Source organism: Capsicum annuum, chromosome 5 (assembly GCF_002878395.1).
Source record: "Capsicum annuum cultivar UCD-10X-F1 chromosome 5, UCD10Xv1.1, whole genome shotgun sequence".
Lineage (NCBI taxonomy): Eukaryota > Viridiplantae > Streptophyta > Magnoliopsida > Solanales > Solanaceae > Capsicum > Capsicum annuum.
In genome coordinates, this window is record NC_061115.1 from 173,379,736 (window position 1) to 173,403,224 (window position 23,489).

The 23,489-nt window shown below is 34.8% G+C and overlaps 1 pseudogene; it reads left to right on the forward strand.

Annotated features, from left to right (window-relative positions):
* The first annotated feature begins 13,289 nt into the window (after positions 1–13,289).
* Positions 13,290–13,974, forward strand: LOC107871943 (annotated as a pseudogene).
* Positions 13,975–23,489: the final 9,515 nt, after the last annotated feature.

Here is a 23,489-nt window from a genome sequence, read left to right on the forward strand (position 1 = left end):
GTTTCTAAAGTTTCAGATTTGCCCATGTGTTTCCAACTGTTTTAATATGACAAGAGCTTTATGAAGATGCTCTCAATTATATTTTATATAAATGCAAATTTTGTTTTAGATTGTTCTGCATACCAGTACAATTGTATTGACCCCCTATATTTTAGGTTCTAAGGCTCAGTTTAGAGGTCTTGCTAAGCCATAGAGTTTTCAGATAGAAGTGAAGTGTGCAGTTGGTAAGCCTTCTCTATTTTGGGAGGCCTATTTCTTTTCAGGTACTCGTTATTTACTTGGTTTTGGTCCACTGGGGGTCTTGTCCAAGTTTCAGATAGTTTGATAATATCGTATGTAATAGAGATTTTGCAGTCAAAAATAGATTTTGTTCAGATATTAATGGATCTTCTTTTGTATTGATATACTTAACTCAGAACATGGCCATGATTCCATTTTCTTTATGTGCTGCATCTTTTCTTTATTATTATGAATGGTGTTCATAATGTACCAGGTAGAAAGGAGCGTCTAGGCCTATATGGTTCAGGATGTTCACCATGGCTAGGGTCTCGACCCGGGTCATGACAAACTTGGTATCAGAGCATAGTTCATGGTCCCAGGATTTCTTTGAAATCGCATCGAATAGAGTCTTATTTATGGGTGTATAGCGTGCCACACTTATAAATAGGAGGCTTCTAGGCATTTAGGAATGTCTTCCTTCTTTGTGATTTAGTTCATGCTGTAGAGTCTGAAATGTTCCCTAATCAATGGTCTCTTGTATTTTAGAAAAGCTATCATGTATCCACATTGCTCCAATGATTAGAATGCCCTAACTGAAGATGTTCGTCCTACCCATGGGATGAGGACACATAATAAGGATCACACTCCTCAATTTTTTGCTGCTCTGGAAGTCCCACCCATTCAGACCAGTCCGACTGGGGCACTTAGGGCTCCCCAATCTGGGACTAATCACACCCAACCTTCCTAGAGAGAGATATCAAATTTTGAGTTCAGACAGTTAATGCATATGATTGGATAGTTGCTAGCTTCACATACCTGGCGGTCGAAGCATATTGGGTCTGCGTCTGGTGTATCCGAGACTACATGGATGGGTTAGTTTATAAGGTTGAACCCTCTTAAGTTTACTGGTACAAATGTGGAGGATGATCCACAAGAATTTATAGATAAGATGGAGAAAAATTTTTGAGTGATACGTGTGGATGAAGTGGAAGGGGTTGAACTAGCGACGATCAACTTAAGAAGGTAGAAAATCAATGGTACAATGAGTGGGAAGATTCGAGAGATAAAAATGTTGAGCCTTATATATGTGGTAAATTTATGGAAGCTTTTCTGGACTGATTCTTTCCCTAGGAGTTGAGAAAGTCCAAGTCTGGGAAAATGAGCGTAAAGGAGTACACCCTAAAATTCAATCAAATATCCCATTATGCTTCAAAATTAGAGAGAAATATGAGGGCCCGTATGAGGAAGTTTTCATTCGGTCTATTGGAGTGCAAAGGGGAAATGTTAAACAGAGCTATGGACTTCTCCAGATTGGCAGCTCATATGTAGTAGGTTGAGAAACAAAAAAAAGGGTTGCTGAAGCAAGAGAGAAAGATAGACAGGCCAAAAGGGCCAGACCAGCAGAAAAGAACTATATTCAGCACCAAGATGGTAATTGGGTAACAAGTGGCCGAAGAAAAAGTTTTAGAGTCATACCCAGTCATCAGCCAGTGCCCCAGCGCCCCAGTGCCCAAACCTCTAGTTGATTGGTGGTCCCAGAATTTTCATCCTAGCCAGAGATCAAAAATACAAGGTACTCAGTCTCAAGGGAGTGTAGCTCATACTCCTCAATCATACCCTCGTTGTGGAAGATGTGGAAAAGATCATTTAGGGCCATGTCAGTTTAGAAATCTTGTTTGTTATTCCTACCGCCAGCCAGGCCATTTCAAGAGGGATTGCTCCATGGTGAAAGGAAATATTGGAAGCACCAGGTCTCAAGCAAACTCCTTCGTACCACCACCATCTCCTAAGGGTACTACTTGAGTTACCGGGAGTGGTCGCAACCAGTTGTATGCCCTGTCCAACTGCTAGGATACAGAGGCTTCCCCAGATGTAGTCATGAGTATATTACAAATCTTTTTCCAAAATACGTATGTGTTGCTTGACCCAGGGTCTACCTTGTCTTATGTGACCTCGTATATCGCAGTTAGTTTTGGGTTTGAGCCTGAAGTTATTTTGGAACCTTTTTCTGTATCAACTCCTATTGGTGACTCTGTGGTAGCTGGAGGATGCATAAAAATTATACAATGATTGTTTGTGACCATGATACTGTGATAGATCTTATAGAGTTGTACATGATTGATTTTGATGCCATCTTGGTAATGGATTGACTCCACTCATACTATGTCTTCCTATACTAAAACCCCAAGAGTTACTTTCTCTTTTCTAAATGAACCTGTGATAGAATGAGAGGGGTATTTATTAGCACCAGAAGAAATTCATCTCTTATCTTAGAGCCCATAAACTTATATCTAAGGGTTGTTTGTATCATCTTATTAGGGTTAAGGATTCTAATGCTTAGAGTCCTCCTTTCCTATCTATCCCTATAGTAAATAAATTTCCAAAAGTTTTTCCTGATGATCTCCCAGGAATACCACCTAATAGGGAGATAGATTTTGGCATTGACTTGTTGTCAGACGCTCATTCTATTTCTATTCCGTCATAGAAGATGGCTCCGACAGAGTTAAAAGGGTTGAAACAGCAGTTAAAAGGATTTGCTTGACAAAGGCTTTATCCGTCCTAGTGTTTCTCCCTGGGGTGCACCTATACTCTTTATGCATAGGAAAGACGGTTCCATCCACATGTGTATAGAATACCGTCAGCTGAACAAGGTTACTGTTAAGAACAAATACCCTCTTCCTAGAATTGATGATCTCTTTGACCAACTTCAAGGTGCTAGGTGTTTTTCAAAGATAGACATTCATTCAGGGAATCATCAGTTGAAGCTTAGGGATGCTGATATCCCTAAAACAAATTTCCAAACCCGATGTGGCCATTATAAATTCTTAGTCATGTACTTTGAATTGACTAACACCCCTGCAGCTTTCATGAATCTAATAAATAGAGTGTTCGGTCAGTTTCTAGATCTATTTGTCATAGTTTTCATTGACGACATTTTGATTTATTCTAAAAGTGAGGAGGATCATGCCAATCAGCTCTGAATTATTCTTCAGACCCTCAAAGATCATAGATTGTATGCAAATTTTTCCAAGTATGAATTCTGGCTTGGTGTTATTACTTTCTTGGAGCATATTGTGTCTAGTAAATGAATTAAAGTTGATCCGTAAAAGATTGAGGTAGTGAGGAAGTAGCCCAGACCCACGACTCTAACTGATATTTGGAGCTTCTTGGGTTTAGTAGGGTATTACAAAAGATTTGTAGAGAGTTTTTCTTCCATAGCTTCTCCACTTTCCAGGTTGACACAAAAAAAGGTGAAATTTGTGTGGTCTGACTCTTGAGAAAATAGTTTCGAGAAGTTGAAAGACAAGTTGACTATCGCACCTATTTTGACTCTTCTGGAGGGTACAGAGGGTTTTGTTGTATACTATAATGTGTCCCGAGTGGGACTTGGAGTGTACTTATACAGCATGGAAAGGTAGTAGCTTATGCATCTAGACAGTTAAAGGTGCATGAGAAAAATTACCCCACTTGCGACTTGGAGTTAGCGGCTGTGGTATTTTCACTTAAAATATGGCGGAGTTATCTTTATGGGGTACATGTTGATATATTTATTGACCACAAAAGTTTGCAGTATGTTTTCTCACAGAAAGAGTTGAATCTTAGACAAAGGCGGTGGTTGGAACTGTTGAAGGATTATGACATGAGCCTGCACTATTATCCGGGTAAGGCGAATGTGGTGGCCGACACCCTCAGTAGCTTATCTATGGGCAGTCTTTCTCATATTAAGGAAGGAGAGAGGGAGATGGTGAAAGATATTCACTGGCTTGCAAATCTAGGGGTACGACTTTTGGATTCCGAAGAAGGTGGAGTAGTTGTGCGTGAAATAGCTAAGTCTTCCTTATGTCCGAAAGTTAAGCAGAAATAGGATGAGGATCCTATCTCTATGCAGATTAAGAAAGATGTGGGTTAATAAAAGGTGATGGCTTTTGAAATTGGCGGTGATGGTATTTTGAGGTACCAAGGCAGGCTATGTGTACTGAATGTGGATGGTTTGCGAGAGAGGATCCTCGATGAGGCTCACACTTTGAGGTATGTTGTTCACCCAGGATTTACTAAAATGTACCATGATCTTAAAGCTATATATTGGTGGAACAATATGAAATGTGATGTTGCTGATTTTTTTTCCAAGTGTTTGAATTGCCAACAAGTTAAAGTGGAACATTTGAGACCCGATGGTACTTCCTAAGAGATAGCTTTGCTTATATAGAAATGGGAGATGATCAATATGGACTTCATCATCATGGGACTTTCGAGGTCCCGAAACCAATATGATTCCAATTGGGTAATTGTGGATCGGCTGATCAAGTCAGGTCACTTTCTGCCTGTGAGGACTAACTATTCGGGAGATGATTACATCAAGCTATATATCAAAGAAATAGTTCGTTTACATGGAGCACCTGTTTCCATTATATTCGATTGAGTTACACAATTCTCTTTGCAATTTTGGCAATTTTTTTAGAGGGTTTTAGGTACCCAAGTAAATCTGAGTACTGCATTCCACCCTCAGACCGATGGACAAGCGGAACACACTATTCAGACCCTAGAGGATATCTTGAGGGCTTGTGTAATTGAATTTAAAGGTAGTTGGGTAGATCACTTGCCATTGATAGAGTTCGCCTACAATAATAGCTACATTGCCAGTATTAAGATGGCTGCTTTTGAAGCACTCTATGGGAAGAGATGTAGATCACCGATTGGGTGGTATGATGTAGGTGAGATGAGGTTGTTTGGGCCTGATCTTATTCATCAGGCAATGAAGAAGGTGAAAATCATTAGAGAACGACTTAAGACAGCTTAGAGTCACCAAAAATCGTACGCCGATGTTAGGAAAAGAAAGCTGGAATTTGAGGTTGAAGATTAGGTGTTTTTAAATGTCTCCTCTATAAAGGGATTCATACGATTTGGGAAGAAAGGAAAGTTGAGTCCTCACTTTATAGGACTATATCAGATTGTGAGAAGGACAAATGGGTTTGCTTATAAGTTAGAATTACTAGCAAGTCTGGATTCAATTCACCCAGTATTCTATGTGTCTATGTTGAAAAAGTGTGTTGGAGATCATTCCCTAGTGCTTCCTGCTGAGGAGATCAAAGTGACAAACTCTTTATCATATGAAGAAGAATATAGTGCTATCTTGGACTACCAGGTTTGCAAGTTAAGGAATAGGGAAATAGCTTTGGTTAAGTTGCTATGGAGGAATCAAAATGTTAAGAAAGCTACTTGGGAATTAAAAGGTGATATGCGGATCTGATACCCTACTCTCTTTAAGACTATTGATGACGACCTAAATTGTACGAGTTATAACCTGCTCTCTTTATCTTTTCCCTAGTATGCTTGAAATTATGTTTGTTTGTGTTCCGAGCCATCATTTGAGGACGAATGATCCCAAGAGGGGGATAATGTAAAACCACATGGTATTATTGATTTAATACCTCACGCCATATCATGCTTAAGGGGTTAATCACTTGAAAGTTTCCTAAGGGTCCAAAGGACTTAGTCATATTTTAAGCTCCTAAACTTGTGTGACCTATAAATCGATTTTTCCAACCTTGAGATATGGATTTTTAAGTTGATTCATGTTCGGGGGAGTAAGGGGATGTTTCGGTAAAGTTTTAGATTTTTTGGACAACATTTGGGATGTTATTGATAGTTAGAAATAGTGACCTGATGCGAAGTCAATGCACCGTGTCGATGCTAGCATCGATGAAACAGTGGACCAATGCGATCTCACCGCATTGCGTTGGGTAACGCGTCGGTTCCCAGTTCATGAATTCTTTTAAATAAATGGCCTTGGGGAGGGCAATTTAGTCTTTTCCCTTGTCATAACTCTACCATAACAAAAAATTAAAGAGTGTTTAGGAAAAATATCATCAAAAAACTACTCTTATCATCCCAAAAGAAAACCCTACCCCCCCCCCCATAGATCAAGAGTTCATCTTTAAAGTCAAGGATTTCAAGAACATAAACAAGATTTAGGTTCCACTCTCCCTCCCAAGTATTCTAAGATATGTGGGACTATCCTAAAACCCATGGGCATTGACTTTCGATTTTTAAATTTTTTTTAAAGTATATATATATATATATATGTATATACAAAATTATTTCAAGATCATTAATAAACTTGTGTTGAAATTATTACATCTTGATGAAGTGTTGTGAAAATTATGGTATGAAGTACTCGATTTGAATTGTTTTCATGTGACTATGATAACTCTTAGATTGTGAACTTAAATGAGAGCATGGGATATATAATTCCCCCTTTTACTATGAAATTGCATTGATTTCACATGCTGAGGCTGGGTTACACAAATTGCTAAATGTTTGAGACTTTTAAATATACATTGAATTATTTTCATGAGATAATGGGAAAGTGATTTACTTGTTTTATGATGATCGTGATTCCTATTTAGATTAGTTTAAAAGTAATTGAAAAGATGACCACCGAAGATAAAAACATTTCAGAGGAAAATTGTTGATTATGAATATTTTAAATGGTGAACATTCGTTTGACAATTAAATTATTTTAGGTTGTCAATAAATATTTTTTGAAGTAAGATATGGGCAGTAGAGATGTTTTGACATGACTTGCAAGTCTGGGTATGATGATACCCTATTTTTATTATGCCCAAAGATTTTCAAGAAAGAAAGAATGTTTTAAGGAGATATGGTTTAAAGAATCTAAAATTAGGCTTAAGAGAGTTATATGGTTAACCGAAGAATTCACGAGTCAAATAACTCAATGCCCAAAACCGTGATATGCTGACATGGGTTTCTGATACCCAAAAGGGAAATTGTATGCTGGCGACGGCCCTGGGGCGTAGTAGAATAAGCAGAAACTCCAACCCTTGTGGCAAACTTAGGTTGGGGTCTTAGTTTTCGAGTCAAGAACGGATCCCATATAGCTTGTGGGGTAAAAGAATTGTAGGGTGTACCATCTGACTCAGAAGTAAGATAAAGAGTAAGGTCATGAACTGCTGAATGTGTTTCTAAAGTTTCAGATTTACCTATGTGTTTCCAACTGTTTTAAAATGACAAGAGGTTTATGAAGATGCTCTCAATTATATTTTATATAAATGCATATTTTTTTTTGAATTGTTCTGCGTACCAGTACAAATGTATTGACCCCCTATATTTCAATGTTTGAGTCTCAGTCTAGAGGTCTTGTTAAGCCATATAGTTTTTAGACAGAAGTGAAGTGTGCAGTTGGTGAGTCTTCTCTATTTCGAGAGGCCTATTTCTTTTCTGATACTCGCTATTTACTTTGTTTTGGTCCACTGGGGGCCTTGTCCCAGTTTCAGATAGTTTGATAATATCATATATAATAGAGATTTCACAAACAAAAATAAATGTTGTTCAGATGTTGATAGATCTTCTTTTGTATTGATATACTTAACTCAGAATATGACCATGATTCCTTTTTGTTTATGTCCGACATCTATTATTTATTGTTATAAATGGTGTTCATGATGTACCATATAGAAAAGTGTGTCTGAGCATATATGGTTCGGGATGCTCATCATGGCTAGGGTCCTGACTCAGGTCATGACAGAACTGTTTTCTCCCGTTAGAAATTATATTTGGAAATCAAAACTTGATAACAAAGCTTGCCATCTGGCAAATATCTATTTAGAAATTAAATTTTTAACATCTTTCAGTAAAACATCTTTGGCTGCTTTGCAGTCTACTCTTAGTAAAAATTCTTTATTTATTAAATCATCTTGAAATTTAGTTATACATAGTACTATAGCCAAAATTTCTTTTCTAATAGTACTATAATTTTTTTGAGTATCATTCCAGATTTCTGACATAAATTTTATTAATTATTCAGTAGATTCTATGGAAATCCTTTGTTTAAGGATGCCTCCATATCCTATATCTGAGGCATCAGTCTCTACAATCATGAGAGCCTCTAGGTGTGGTATCCCTAGACATGGAAGTTTTTGAACTATTGATTTAATTTTTCGAATGGTATTAGTGTGCTCTATACTCCAAGGCACTGAATTTTTCTTAAGACATTGATAAAGAGGCTTACAAAACTGTCTAATATTAGGAATAAAATCTGCAACATAGTTGAGGCTTCCCAAAAAAATCTTTGGAGCTGAGTTTCATCTGTTAATTCATTTGGAAATTTAGAGGAGAACTCAAGGATCTACAAATGGGTTTATAGGTTCCTTGATATAAATCGTGACCGAGAAATCTAATAGAGGTTTGGAATAATTTAATCTTCTTAGCACTAAGTACTATTCTATTTTGTTTGAAAATTTTTAAAAATGTGTGGAGGTGTTTAAAATATTGGTCAATATCTTCTGAAAATATTAAAACATCATCTATATAGACTATAGAAATTTTACTATATTGATTAAATATGTTGTTCATAATATTTTGAAATTTAGATCGACCATTTTTTAGTCCAAAAGGCATTACATTTCATTCATATTGTCCAAAAGGAACATTGAAGTTTGTTTTATATTTATCTTTTTTCGCAATTTATATTTGCCAAAATCCTGATTTCATATCATACTTGCTATAAATATTAGCTTTATAAGTTCTTTTAAGAAGATCACGTTTGATAGGTATCAGGTACCTAATCCATTTTAATACTTTATTAAGAGGCTTGAAATTGATAACTAGTCTTGGGGCACCTCTTTTCTTTTCAGTACTATTATTAACATAAAAGACTGAACAACTCGAAGGTGATTTAGAAGGTCGGATAATTTTTTTATCTGATAAATTGTTAATTTCCTTTTTTACAGTATTCCATTAATTCATGGTTAATTTGAATGTGTCTTGCTTTTGTTGGAATAATCCTTTCGTCAAATCCCTCAATATAGGGTAATTCAATTATATGCCTTTTTCTTTCCAAAAAGCATTAGGAAAATCTGAGCAAACCTCTCGCTCTATAACTTCTTGTAGATTTTTAATTTTTGCCTCTACTTCTAGGGTTTTTAAAGAGAATTCAATTCTTTTGATTTTTATTTCGTCTTTTAAATAATTTATCTGTTGTGAAATTAAATTGATTTTAAAGACTGTTTTATTTTTAATAAGGTTTTTATTTTTGATAAACTATTTGGATAAGAGAAAATAAGTTTTCTCCAAAATAGTGGTGTGGATGTCATCTAATTCGGCAGTATAAGGTTTTATTTAATTTGTAAAAGGTATACCTAAAATTATATCTTTATTTTTATCTCTGGTTATTACACAGTCATTTAAGAAACAAATTCCAACATTACATATGTGTGCATTGTATAGTTTATAATTTAGTTTTAATCTTTCGCCTGTTGTAGAGAATAATTTTGTAGTACTTTTTTTCAAGGTACTTAGTGTGGATCATTCCTTAAATGATGTAGTTTCGATCGGCTCCTATGTCTAATAATACCACCTTTTGAATTGTGTAATTTTTATTTATAACTAATGTAATGGGTATATGGTAACTTTGTACTTTATCTTTTGTAATTTTGTCAATTTTTGATTGATTTTTGTGAGACCTAATATCTTTATCATTTTTTCTCTTTTTTGATGTCTTTCCAAACTCTGATTGATATGGTTCTAATTTTTTATTAGAAGTTAAATTACTAGTGTGAGCAAGTGATTCATTACTAAGCTTAATTTTTTTGGCTGCTCTTTTTAAAATTGTAACTCTATTTGAAAGTCCTGTATAGTTGTTTCTGATTTTTATTTTTTGAATTCATTTGACATCTCCTTCATGTTAGAGAATTCAATTAATTTTTTATTAGACTGATGATAAAGAGCAATATTTTTTTCTAAGGGTTGGATCTTCTAGATGATTGATTATATCAAATAAGACGTCTTTCTCTTTGTTGCTATTAGTAATTACATTTATATAAAGATTATTGCAAGTGCAACGTGTACGGGTGCATTTGCAATGATTAACTAATTTATTACTGCACATGCTATTAAGATTTCCTTTTGAAGAGTAATCATTTCATTCTCTTTTCTTATTTCTAAGAGGAATATCATGTCTTTCTTATGTATGATTCTGCAATTTTTAAATTCATGTCTTATTTTGTTCATGGTTGCAACATGTATTATTATCAGGAGATTTAGATTCTAATTTTTTATTACTTTCTTCTGTAACGTCGTCGGTGATATTAAAATCTTATTTAAATATAGGAATTTTATCCTTTGATAATTTAAATGTTGGGTGAGTTTTCAACCTTTTATCCGGATAAGAAGAACTGGGTTTATCTTTAAAAGTTAATTTATTCTCAGTTTCGAGAATCTGTTTAGATACTACATAATTATTTTGTTAGAGTATTTTATTTATATCCTTACTTGTAGGATCACCTTTAGTATCTACTATATCTAATTTAAAGGGTGAGGCAGTAACAACTCTATCTTCTACTGGTAGACTAATTTCTTCTAACGGAAGAATTGTTGATTCTACTACTTTATTATTAGTAGTATACCATTTATTGGCAATCATGTTTAAATGAGTCATTTTGATTATCTAATTTTCCTGTAATTTCAAACCATTTAAAAAATTCAATACTGCATCTTAATCTTTTCATATCATTGCACCATATTTCTCTCAAAGAATATCTTTCTTTTAATGAATATTTTTGTTTATACCATTCCTTTTTAATAGAATTTCCTGGACTGTTCCATAATTTATCTAAATATTCAAAGTTAGGTTCAAATATTACATCTGGCCTAATCATGTATAAGGAATTTCTTACTCTTAGCATTTCACTAGTAGTGGGACTTAATGATTTTTTAGCCTTTAAATTTGTAGATTCATATTCTACTTTTAGAATTATTTTTGAGAAGTCAACTCCTTTTTTCTTTCAATATCTTCTAATGTTACTTCCCCTTCTTCTACAGATTTGGAGATTGATGGTCTAGAAAAGGAAATTCTTTTACTTGAAGATGATTGATTAAAGGATTGGGATCTTAGAAACTTTAAATCTATAGATCCATCTGGATATTGTACTACTTGTTCAATATTTGAATTTTCTTCTTCTATTTTGGCTCCGTTATGGAGTCGAAATTTCAATTATCTTTTATTAATACGTTATCCCATTTTATCATTTTGGGGACAAAGGTATAATTATGATTAAGGTTAGCTTCCATAAGCATGGTAGCTCCTTTATTACTAATTATTTTAGCCTTAGGGGCTAACGTTATTTTCATTAATCTGTAATATACTTTATATATTATTGCTATTTCTTTTGTATTTATCTTACTATTAATGCTTTTTGTTTTAACATTTAATGTTAATGTATCCATAATATTTTGATCATTAATATCTATAGAAAAATCAGAATAACAATTAAAGTATACCAGGCCATTAACGAGATTACTTTGTAATACTACTAATAATGAATTATCAAAATTTAATAACATTTTTATGGACTCTATTAAAACTTCTTTTGGAATATTCCAATTTTGTAAATCACTTTCTATTTTTAAAAATTTTATTAGAGATAGCAAAAATATTAACACTATTTATTACATTCTGGTTGGTTGGAGTATTCATTAGGATTTTTACATATGAGAGAGAAAACACTATCCTAGGACCAAGTCTAAATTAGTGTTACTGCCGGAATAATCATTTTTTTGGTTACTAATTATTGTTATTCTTCCTCTATGTTCTTAGTTTTATTCCTTAAGTTGGGTAGCCATTTAATAGAGGTTTAGACATTGACAAACCTGGAATTTTGCATTGGATTAGCTCTGAGTATGTGAAGATAGAGCTAGACCCAGGGGTGTTCCCGTTGCCAAGCCTATACGAATAAAATAAAAGAATTTTGGAAGAAAAAAATTAGTAATTGCTGCATACAAAAATAATTATTGTTGTAGTAACATCTAAAGTATCCCTTGTCATAAATGTGTGAACTTACATGTGAACATATATACCAATATAATTGCATACATTGTTTCAGTTCACTCCAGCACATGGGTGTCACCTTTTTAACTCTTCCTCTTTTGTAGCTTTCACTTCTTACAGCACAAAAATTTGAATAGATATGTGAATAAAAAGCATAACCCAATAATAGATTACCTGTAAATAGTTATATGCATACTACATAGATGTGAACTAACCTAAATAGTAACAATGCAAGCTTTACAAAATCGGAAAGAAAATTTTGACCTTTTAAATTATAATGATTTAGATAAGTACATCGAAGTTCATACTTTATGCTTGTTCACAACAAAATTTGCAATCTCCTTTTTGTAAAAGAAAAATAAGATGCCTATGTGGTGAAACAGAATATCACAGGTAGTAAATAGAGTAAACATGCCTAAGTGGTGAAACAAAATATCACAACTAGTAAATAGAGTAAACAGTTCAGATTGTTCATTAAAATATAAAATTGGTGCAACAACAATGATACTAATGATTAAAAAAGAATAAAAATAAAAAAGCAACCTTATGAAATTATGGTTACCTTTCTATGGATTTCATATTTGATAGGGCTATTCTATTTCATATTTGATAGGGCTATCTGATGCAGTGCCTAAAGCCAATAGCTTGGTCATTAAATTATATATATCACCAACTATAAAGGACAGGAGAGACGGTACCCCTTCTGCACAACAATGTCACTTAAAACTAAACTTAGCAACTAATAGATTGTATGATGAGCTAACCACATTTTCCTTGTGACGTATTCAATGTTCATGGAGGTAGAGGGGTTGTTCTTGATAGACCTTAGTTCAAGAAAAAAAAATCATTCAAAGAAATACAGAAAAAAATAACGAAAAAAAATGAGTGATGGAAAAGTACTATAAAGTAAAAAAAAACTAACAAATTATCATGAAAAGTAATCACAACAAGATAATTTGATGAATAAAGTACAAAAATAACAGATAGTAATCAAACACAAAGGACAAAAAGTACCGTAGTAATACTATGACAAGATAATCCTCCTATACAACTATATGACTTACAAGCTAGGGTAATTGAGGATGATTCAGGTTTCTTCTCTTATTGCTTTATATGGTCTGTGACACATAAACTAGAGCATTGTAATCCCCTACCTATATTCTAATGCTCTTTCGCTAACCTAATAAAGCTTACAACCTCTCTCACACTGCTCAAATTCCTAACAATGGTTGTAACTTTCTTAAATTTCCACATTGAATCTGGTCTCAAGTCTGTTAATAACCATTTTTCTGGAAACACTTATATCTCTGTAGATTAATTGACAAAGGATGATATTAAAGTGTATGGGTAAATCTTGGAGCAACCTAGTTCAGATCTTTATCCCAATCCTAGTAAATGGTACCAAGTTGTTTTATGCTAAACTTGCATCAAGTTTACTCAAGAAAGTTGTCGGTGTAAGATTTGGAAGCCAAGCTGCTTTTATTGTAGCTGCTCCAGCTAAGGAAACTGCTAAGCCTGTCAATGATGATGACGACGATGATGACATCGATTTCTTTGGAGAAGATACAGAGGAGAAAAAAAAGACAGCAAAAGTAAGGGAGGCTACTAAGGCATCTACCAAGAAGAACGAGAGTGGAAAGTCATTTGTTCTTTTGGATGTTAAACCTTAGGGTGACAAAACTGACATGAAGAAACTTGAGGGGGCTGTTCGCAGTGTTAAGATTGAAGGACTTCTCTAGGAAGAATCTAAATTGGTTCTAGTTGGCTACGGGATTAAGAAACTGTAGATCATGCTTACCATCATTGATGAAATTGTCTCAGTGGATACTATAATTAAGGAATGTCTAATAGTAGAGCCTATCAACAAATACGCGCAAAGTTGTGATATTGTTGCCTTCAACAATATTTAAGGTCAACATACCAGGGAATTTTCTATGTCTTGGGCCTTGTAAGGTTATAATGTTGCTAGTTTTCTACTTGTGATACTTTATTACTACTGTTATGTCTTTCCATCTTCTGTTCAAGTATGTTTAGTCATGAAAAATGGGCATTTAACTGTGAAAAACACCTATATTCCAATGTCCGTGGAATAATTTCACAATGTTGAGGGTTTTGCAAATTGAAAATGATGAAGAACTTTGATACGCAAGTTTCTTCTTTTAGGGATCTCTTCAAGTTAGCAAAATTACAGAAACTAAGAGCCGTTCTCTCACTTCCATATAGGAGATAACAATTATAGGCATGCCGGACAACTTCTTGATGAAGTGAGATACCTAACTAAAATATAGGAGATAACAATTATAGACATGCTGGACAACTTCCAAAATAGTCTTCAAAAGGTTCAGGGCAAAGACTTCAAAGTTCAGTTCAGGAAATTTTTTGACACGAAGAAGTTTCCCAAGATTAAATTGCGAATGATATTTTCAGGTACTCGATCATAATAAGTTACAAATTATTTGTACTTCATTTCACTTAAGTTCTTAGTAACATATTCTAAGAAGTGAAAATACATTTATGTTGAGAATGTTCCCTTTTAACGATTGATATATACATCAGTTATGTTTACGGTAATTGAATTCTCAATTATCACTTATTCTCTTTGTGCAGAACATATGTTTAGTGGATTATTGGAGACGATTTGTCCACCAATAGTACCATTGGAATAGAATAACCTATAAGAAGGTTAGTAAAAACGACAGCCAAAAGCTTGTGAACTTTTTTTGTCATGAAGCATTGAAACTTCACTCGTCCTAATCCTAAAGACTTTGTGATCAACTCCAACAAAAGCATAACCGATCCATATAGTTCTTCTTTCCTTACAACAAAAATAGAAAGTAGCTACACATCTTTTGCTAATCCATTGCTAAGTAACTTAAACTTTTAACTAATAGGATTTTCTGATAATCCGTTGCTAAATAGGATTCACTAGTATGTGCTAGACACCAATTAAGAAAATCATTCGATATACAATTGTTGCATGCAATTATCTATTTAATTTTGTTCAAAGATAAAGTATGAGAACTAATACATACCTGATTTTCATGTTCAGGTTCGAAAATTTTGCTTCACTTTGTAATGAAACTCCTTCGTTTCTTTTCTCATATATATGGTGGTTTTCCTTAAATTCTTTTGGAGCCAAAAACCTAAAAAATAGTAAGCACCAAAAAACGTTTTCTTTCCCCATTTTCCCTCTTTATATATTTCTCTTTGGTGCGCTAGTGAAGGAAGTAGTGTCGTAGTGCCTCAGGTCAACCCAAAAAACTTAGGAATCTGAGTAGTAGTTGCAACATCTGTTAGAAAGGTTTAGAAATGTTGGGAAATTTTTTGGGGGGTTAAATATTTGGAAATGTTTAGAATTATCCAGCAAACTAATTTTATATTTAAGTAAATTTTATCTTATCTGCTAGTATGTACTTTGGATTAAATAAGTATTTACTTTTTTTGTATGTATTTTGTAGTTCACACACACATATATATATATATATATATTCTTTCACCGAATGGTTAGAGAAACTTAATAAACATATTACAGTGTGTTTACTAATAAATTATCACAAAATTATGATTAATTAAGATACATAAATTTTTATTTAATTATAATTAAATATGATTAGCTATAAATAAATATTTTTAAAGAGAAACTATGGATAAACTAAGGGGTCCTTTGGTAGGGTGTATAAGAATAATACAAAATATGGTGTATTAATAATACTTGAATAGTTATGTTTGCATATTATTAAGCAGTGTTTTGTTTGGTATAAAAAATAACATTTGTTGCACAATTTCTAGAAGAATATTTTTACTATTTTGACATTGTCACTCATAATCTTTATTTGAAAAACACTTAATTTGAAAATATTATTTGGGGGATTTTTTAATGTTGGATATTCTCGACATTAAATATGATAAGTATTTATATGCATCATAAAAATGGGGATACAGAAAGAAACATATATAATATAAAAGTTATGTTAAAAGTACTATTGTCACGACCCGAGGCTACCCCATAGTCGCGACAAAGGTGCTTACGGACACAAGTGACCACAAGTTAACCCATGAGCTAGTACCTGTTGTGAGCCTTGAGTAAAATGATAGTAACACAACATGTGCGGAAGTTAAACTGATAAGATACTGTCAACTGAAATACTGAAATGCATATATAAATGACTTGTCTGAAATATTCGATAAGTATTGGAAACTAGACTGTATGTCTGAAACAACTAATAATACTGAAAAGCTGAATGACTATTAACTGTCTGACTGACTGACTATCTGAAAGCCTCTAAACTTCATGAGGAGTTGATGGGACAAAACCTCAACTAACTCTGAATGATTGAACATAAAGAAATACTGAAATAACTGCAAAAGCACATCATGCCCTCGATGAAAGAGGACTCACCACAACTGTTGTTGGGCAATACTGAGTTGTCTAAGATCGATTGGGAAACTGAGAGTCCGAACCTATGTTATAAGACAATATAGTGCAAAGCAAAAGTATGTGATCAGTACTTTAAATGTATTGATATATGAGATAAGGACTGACAAAAATGCTTGAGATAATTGAGCATGAATGCATGAACATGTAATATCTGAGAATGCAAGACCAAACATAAACATGTTTTTGAGATAATCTGTAATATGAAAGATTGAATTCTATATAACTGAGTAACTGAAAATCTGTACACTTTGTTAAGCAAGCCTGAACTTAGCTACACTGAATACTGACTGAAACTGTGGGAGGTATCGTGTAACTGACATATCCCAATCTAATCTAATCAGGGTCTAACCTATAACCCCAGTTGGAAGGGTGTCAGTACCGTGCCACAGGTACTAACACTAGCTATGTGGATCCACTAAAATGGTGTCCCAAAGGACTAGGGAGTCACCTTCTACTAGCAGGTTCTCTCATGAGATATGTGTCAACCCTCAACTAGCAAGAAGACATACCAAACCTATGCTAGTTATGTAGTTCTAGGACTTAGGGACTGCAACTAAAGGTCATACCCTTTACTAGCAGGTGAGCCCCCATCCCTGGGTTCACTCGGTGCTAAATCCTACTCTCAACTAAACTGAACTAACTTAAACTGAACATTATTTCTTATGGTGCTCATCATGATCATAAATAACTGAGAATATTAAGAAAATTCATGGCTTAACTGACTTATTACTTGAAATTCTGAAATTATGTAAAACACATAGGTATCGGGTGTTCATAACCCACCAGCACTAAATGATCATAAAATATGATATCAAAGCTTAAAGCTGTAATATGGAATCATGGTTCAAAGACCCAAAACATAAAAAATTCACCAAATAAGTGAGCATCATGAACTTGAACGTGGGAATATGATAAACATGAGAAAACAACACTATTACATGGTTAAATTCATAATTTGGGGATTTAACGTAGAATCAATGGAATATGACATAGAAATTTGCAACCCAAAACATGAAATATCTTAAAACACTTGTAGACATGGCTTGTAAGTAATTTAGTAAGAAATTCATGGATTAATTTCACGAGATTCATGAATGATTTCATAAAGTAGGATAAGATTTATACTTTTAAAATTTAAAATAGAGTTTATGGGTCTCAGTTAGTGAAAGGGACCCAGTGATGAATACCCCACATACCTCAATAGCTAGATTCTTGAAGATTGCTTGAACTTGGAAGCCTGAACTATTGGATTCTTGGGGAAAGGATCTAGTATTTTTTTCTTGGGAAGGACGAGGGTTTTTAATGAGTAATTTTGAGATAAAGGGGAAAATAATGCCCCTATGGATGCCCCCAATCGTGTTATGGACAACTTGGGTTGAGGGAAAAAGACTCAATTGCCCCTTGAGCTTATTATTCAAGAAGCTAAATGTATGGCACCAATGCGCTGCATCCTTTACTCCGGGGGAGTAACCAATGTGCTGCGTCCCTTTTTCCCGGGGAGAGACCAACGCATCGCGGACCCCATCACCATGGGAGAGACCAACGGATAGTGGGCTTATTACGGAGGCTCTCTATCTCTGCTATCTAAACACTTCCCAAACCCCATCCGAAAATCCCAAAACTCTCTTGAGACATACTATTAACCTCCCTAAACATGTTCCAACTCAAAAACCAACGTCCCGGGGTCGGGAAGGCCAAAATAAAAATTTGTAAAGTTTTGGGATCTTGAAAATGACTAAGTCCTCATTACTTGGTGAAAGTTTCAAGCCTTGGACCCCTTTAAGCATACAACTATAACTAAATCGAGCTTAGAATCTAACGGGGTATTATAATATCTCCCCCTTGGGAATATTTGTCCTCAAATAAAATTGGGTAAATTGAGAATAATAAGGCAAGTGAGATCATATACTAAACATGCATGACTTGGAACATGATTACATAATTTAGTCTGAAGCATGATACATGAACTAAATGGATTTCATGAATGTATACAATAACATGAGAATGGTTACATAGCTAAAATAGGACAGAAAAGAGTCAATCTAAGGAAAATCTTTACCACAACTTGAATCTGAGTTTGCGGAGAAAAGATGAGGGTACTTGACTCGCATATTTGCTTCTGTTTCCCAAGTAGCTCGCTCAATAGACTGATTCCACCATAGAACTTTAACCAAGGAAAATTTTTTATTCCTTAGCCTATGAATTTGACAATCAAGGAACTCAACTGGGAATTCTTCATAGGAGAGGCTATCCTTAACTTCCACACTTTCTAAAGGAACAATATAAATTGAATCACCAATGCATTTCTTTAACAAGGAAACCTAGAATACTAGACATATCGATCCCAAATCTACAGGCAAATCAAGCTCATAAGCTACCTTCCTAAAATTATTCAAGATTCTATATGGGCCAACATAGAGGGGACTGAGTTTTCCCTTCTTGCCAAATCTCTTCACTCCTTTCATAGGAAAAATTTTTGAGTAGCCTAAGTCAGCAACCTCAAACTTAAGATCCCTTCTCCTCACGTCTGCATAAGATTTCTAACAGCTTTGGGCTGTCTTAAACCTCTCTCAAATTAATTAAACTTTCTCTATCACCTCAAATACTGAATCTGACCCTTTCAAAGCAGCCTCACCTACTTCAAACCAACCAATAGGAGATCTACATCTTCTTCCATAGAGATCCTCAAACGAAGCCATCTGAATACTGGAGTGATAATTATTGTTGTAAGTAAACTCAATAAAAGGTAAGTGGTCATCCCAACTACCATTAAAGTCAATAACACAGGCCCTCAACATATCCACTAAAGTCTGAATGGTCCATTCTACTTGACCATTTATTTGAGGATGAAAAGTTGTACTGAGATAAACTTGGGCTCTAAGATCCTTCTGAAATACCTTCAAAAGTAAGAGGTAAACTAAGTACCTCTATCTAAAATGATAGAAGATGAAATCTTGTACAACTTAACCAACTCTCTAAGATAGACTTTAGCATAATCCTCAGGTGAATACAAAGTATGAATTGGAAAGAAATGAGCTGATTTAGTCATTCTATCCACAATGACCCATATCAAATCGTGCTAACAATGTGTGTGAGGCAACCCTATCACAAAATCCATGTTCACCACTTCCCACTTCCAAGTAAGGATGCTAAACTCCTACACTGTATTAATAGGCCTTTAGTGCTCAACTTTAACCTGCAGACAGTTCGAACACTTAGCCACAAACTTTGCAATGTCCTTCTTCATACTATTCCACCAATTAATTTCCCATAAATCACGGCACATCTTAGTGGTTCCTAGATAAATAGAGTACCCCGAACCATGCGTTTCTGCTAAAATTCATTATCTCAAACCATCAACACACAGAACACAACCTACCCTGACAACGAAGCACACCATCTCCCTCTTAGAAGAAAACCTCTACCTTCTGATCTCTAACTGTCTCCTTCAACTTAACTAAATTGGGATCCCTATCTTGCTTTGCTTTTACTTCGGTAACCAATGAAGATTCTGAACTATCCTGAACCTATATACTACCTTCAGCTGAATCTACCAACCGAACTCCTAACCTAGTAAGCTGATAAACCTTATGGACTAACTCCTTATCATCCTCAACATGGGAAACACTACCCATATACATTCTACTAAGGGCATCCTCCACTACATTAGCCTTGCCTGGATGATACAACACATTCATATCATAATCTTTTAACAACTCAAGTTACCTTCTCTAATGAAGATTTAGATCTTTCTGTGTGAATACATACTAATGCTCTTATGGTCCGTGAACACATCAACATGAACCCCATAAATATAGTTCCTCCAAATCTTTAAGGCAAAGACAACAGCTTCCAACTTAAAATTATGCATTGGATAATTTTTCTCAGGGGGTTTAAGCTGCCTAGAGGCATAGGATATGACTTTACCTCTCAGCATTAATGCATAACCAAAACCAACTCTGGAATCATCACAGTAAACTAAGAGTCCATATGAACTATCTAGCAAAGTCAAGACTAAGGCAAAAGTGAGTTAAGTCTTCAACTCCTAAAAACTCTTCTAGCATGAATTTGACCACTGAAATTTGTCCTTCTTCTGTGTTAATCGAGACATACGGGGGAAAATAAAATAAAACCCTTCAATGAACTATCTGTAATAGCTAATCAAACCCAAGAAACTCCAAATATCTGATAGAGAGATGGGCCTAGGCCAATTTCTCACTTCTTTGGTCTTTTGAGGTCAACTCGAATGTCATCACCGAAAACTATATAGCTAAGGAAACATACTTATCTTAGCCAAAGTTTATACTTACTGAACTTAGTAACTGATGATATCTAAGGGTCAACAACATAACCCTCAGATTATTTGCATGATCATTCTCATTATGGGAATAAACAAGGATATCATTAATAAAGACTATGACGAACATGTCCAAGTACTGCTTGAACACCCTATTAATCAAGTCCATGAAAGATGCAGGGGCATTTGCTAGTCCAGAGGACATAACCAGAAATTCAAAGTGACCATGCCGAGTTTTGAGTGTTGTCTTTAGAATGTCACATTCTCTAACTTAAGTTGATAGTAGCCGGATCTTAGGTCTATCTTAGAGAAATAACTGGTACCCAAAAGTTGGTCAAAAAAGTTATTAATTCTTAGGAGTGGATACTTATTCTTGATTGTGACTTTATTTAACTGATGGTAGTTGATGCACATTCTGAGAGAACCGTCTTTCTTATGCACGAAAAGGACTGGAGTGCCCCATAGAGAAACACTAGGCCTGATGAAACCCTTATCTAAGAGATGTTTTAACTATTCCCTCAATTTCTTAAGCTCAACTAAAGCTATTTTGTAGGGTGGAATAGAGATAGGCTGGGTGTCTGGAAGGAGATTTATTCTGACACCGATTTCCCTCTCGGGAGAAACTCTGGAAAGATCTTCAGGGAACATATCTGGAAATTAATTTACTACTGGAACTGACTCAAGACTTGAAGTTTTGGAATTGGATTCCTTAACTTGGATGAGACGGTAAATACACCTCTTGGTTATTATTTTTCTTTCTCTAAGATAGGAAACAAACTAACCTTTAGGCACTGAAGTACTACCTCTATATTCAATAACTAGTTTATTAGGAAACTAGAACTGAACGACTCTATTTCTACATTCAACTGAGGCATAGCATGAGTGGATTCAATCTATGCTGAGAATGGCATCAATATTAGTCATCTCTAACTCTACAAGATCAACTGAAGTGATTTTTTGAGGTACTATGACCGAGCAATTTCTGTATACTCATCTAGCTATAATAGATTTACCCACTTAGGTAGACACTGAGAAAGGCTCTGCTAACATTTTGAGACTAGCACCAAAGTTGATGGCTATATAAGGAGTACCAAAAGAAAGTGAAGTTTCGGGGTCTAATAAAACATAAACATGAAGATAAAAGACCTGAAATGTACCCATAACCATATTAGAAGAACTTTCCTAATCATGCCAAGTTTGGAGAGCAGATAATCTATTCTGGAGCTATTCGTTGGTGGCACTGGAAGTGTTACCCTACTGAGTTGGGTAACCGGATGGAGCTAAAGAACGATTGGACTAACCATGTGGCCTGGCTTGCCATATCCAAAAGACATATCACTACCAAATCTATATTCACGCTAGTGATTCCTACCATATTTCCTACAGAGCGGATTTGTACGACCACTATTCATACTACCCTAGGACTTAGAGCCTGGACCTTTATCCTAACTGTCTTGCCTAAACTTAGGCATTTGTGCACTAACTGAAGATAGAGCTGGGGCTAAAAAATTTTGACATACTGAGAACGGTTATCATCTTCTAACCTCAGTTGAGAAGAGTTAAAACTACCTATTCTGGCCCTACTATTCTCTCTCTTCTTCTTCTTACATTTTTCCTTCTCAATCTGCTGAGCATGAACCATGAGTCTAGATAGGTCCATCTCTTTAACCAACATGGTTTTTCGACACTTCTTAACCATACTATCAGATATACCAAACACAAACTTACTCATCTTGGACCTAGAATCAGCACCATAATCAGAGCATACCTTACCAACTGAGAAAACTTGAGCGAGTACTCCTTCACGCTCATACTACCCTACTTTAAGTTGACTAAATCCTGAACCTTATCTTCCCACAACTCTAGGGGAAAGAACCAGTCTAAGAAAGTTGTGACAAACTTCTTCCACTCTACAAGCCCTGCCTTAACACCTCGGTCCTCCTTCCACTACTTGAACCAAGTGTGAGCTATACCCTGTAATTGATACACAACTAAGTATGTACTCTTACTCAAATTGACTCCCATTATATCAGTCACTTTCTACACCATGTCCAAAAACTCTTGTGGATCCTGCTCATATTTGGACCTAGAAAATAAAAGGGGATTCATCCGAGTGAAATCTTACGACCACGAGTGACCACAAGCTAACCTATGAGATGGTACCTACTGTTAGCACTGATTAAACTAATAATAACACAACATGTGTGAAAGATAATTTGATAAGATATTGTTAACTAAAATACTGAAATGCATATGTAAATGACCTGTCTGAAATATCCGATAAGTACTGGAAACTAAACTGTCAGTCTAAAATAACTGATAATACTAAAAAACTGAATGACTGTCTAACTTTTTGTTAGAAAGCCTTTAAACTTCATAAGGAGTTAATGGAACAAATCCCCAACTAATGCCGACTGACTAAACATTGATAACGCTTAAACTACACTCTTTAATGGGTGTAAGCGATCATTGTCAATATAAAATCCAACTAGGTTGGGGTCGAATCCCACAGGGAATATGGTGTGAACTCAAGTCGTTTACGATTTAATTCACTGATAGTTTAACGTTTCCTGAAATGGGGGTTTAAGATTCACAAATGATTGTTTGTCACTTTAATTTTGATGCTAGTAACCAAGATTTTATGAAATAACCAAAATTATGTTCACTAGGGCTTACGGTACATAACAGAT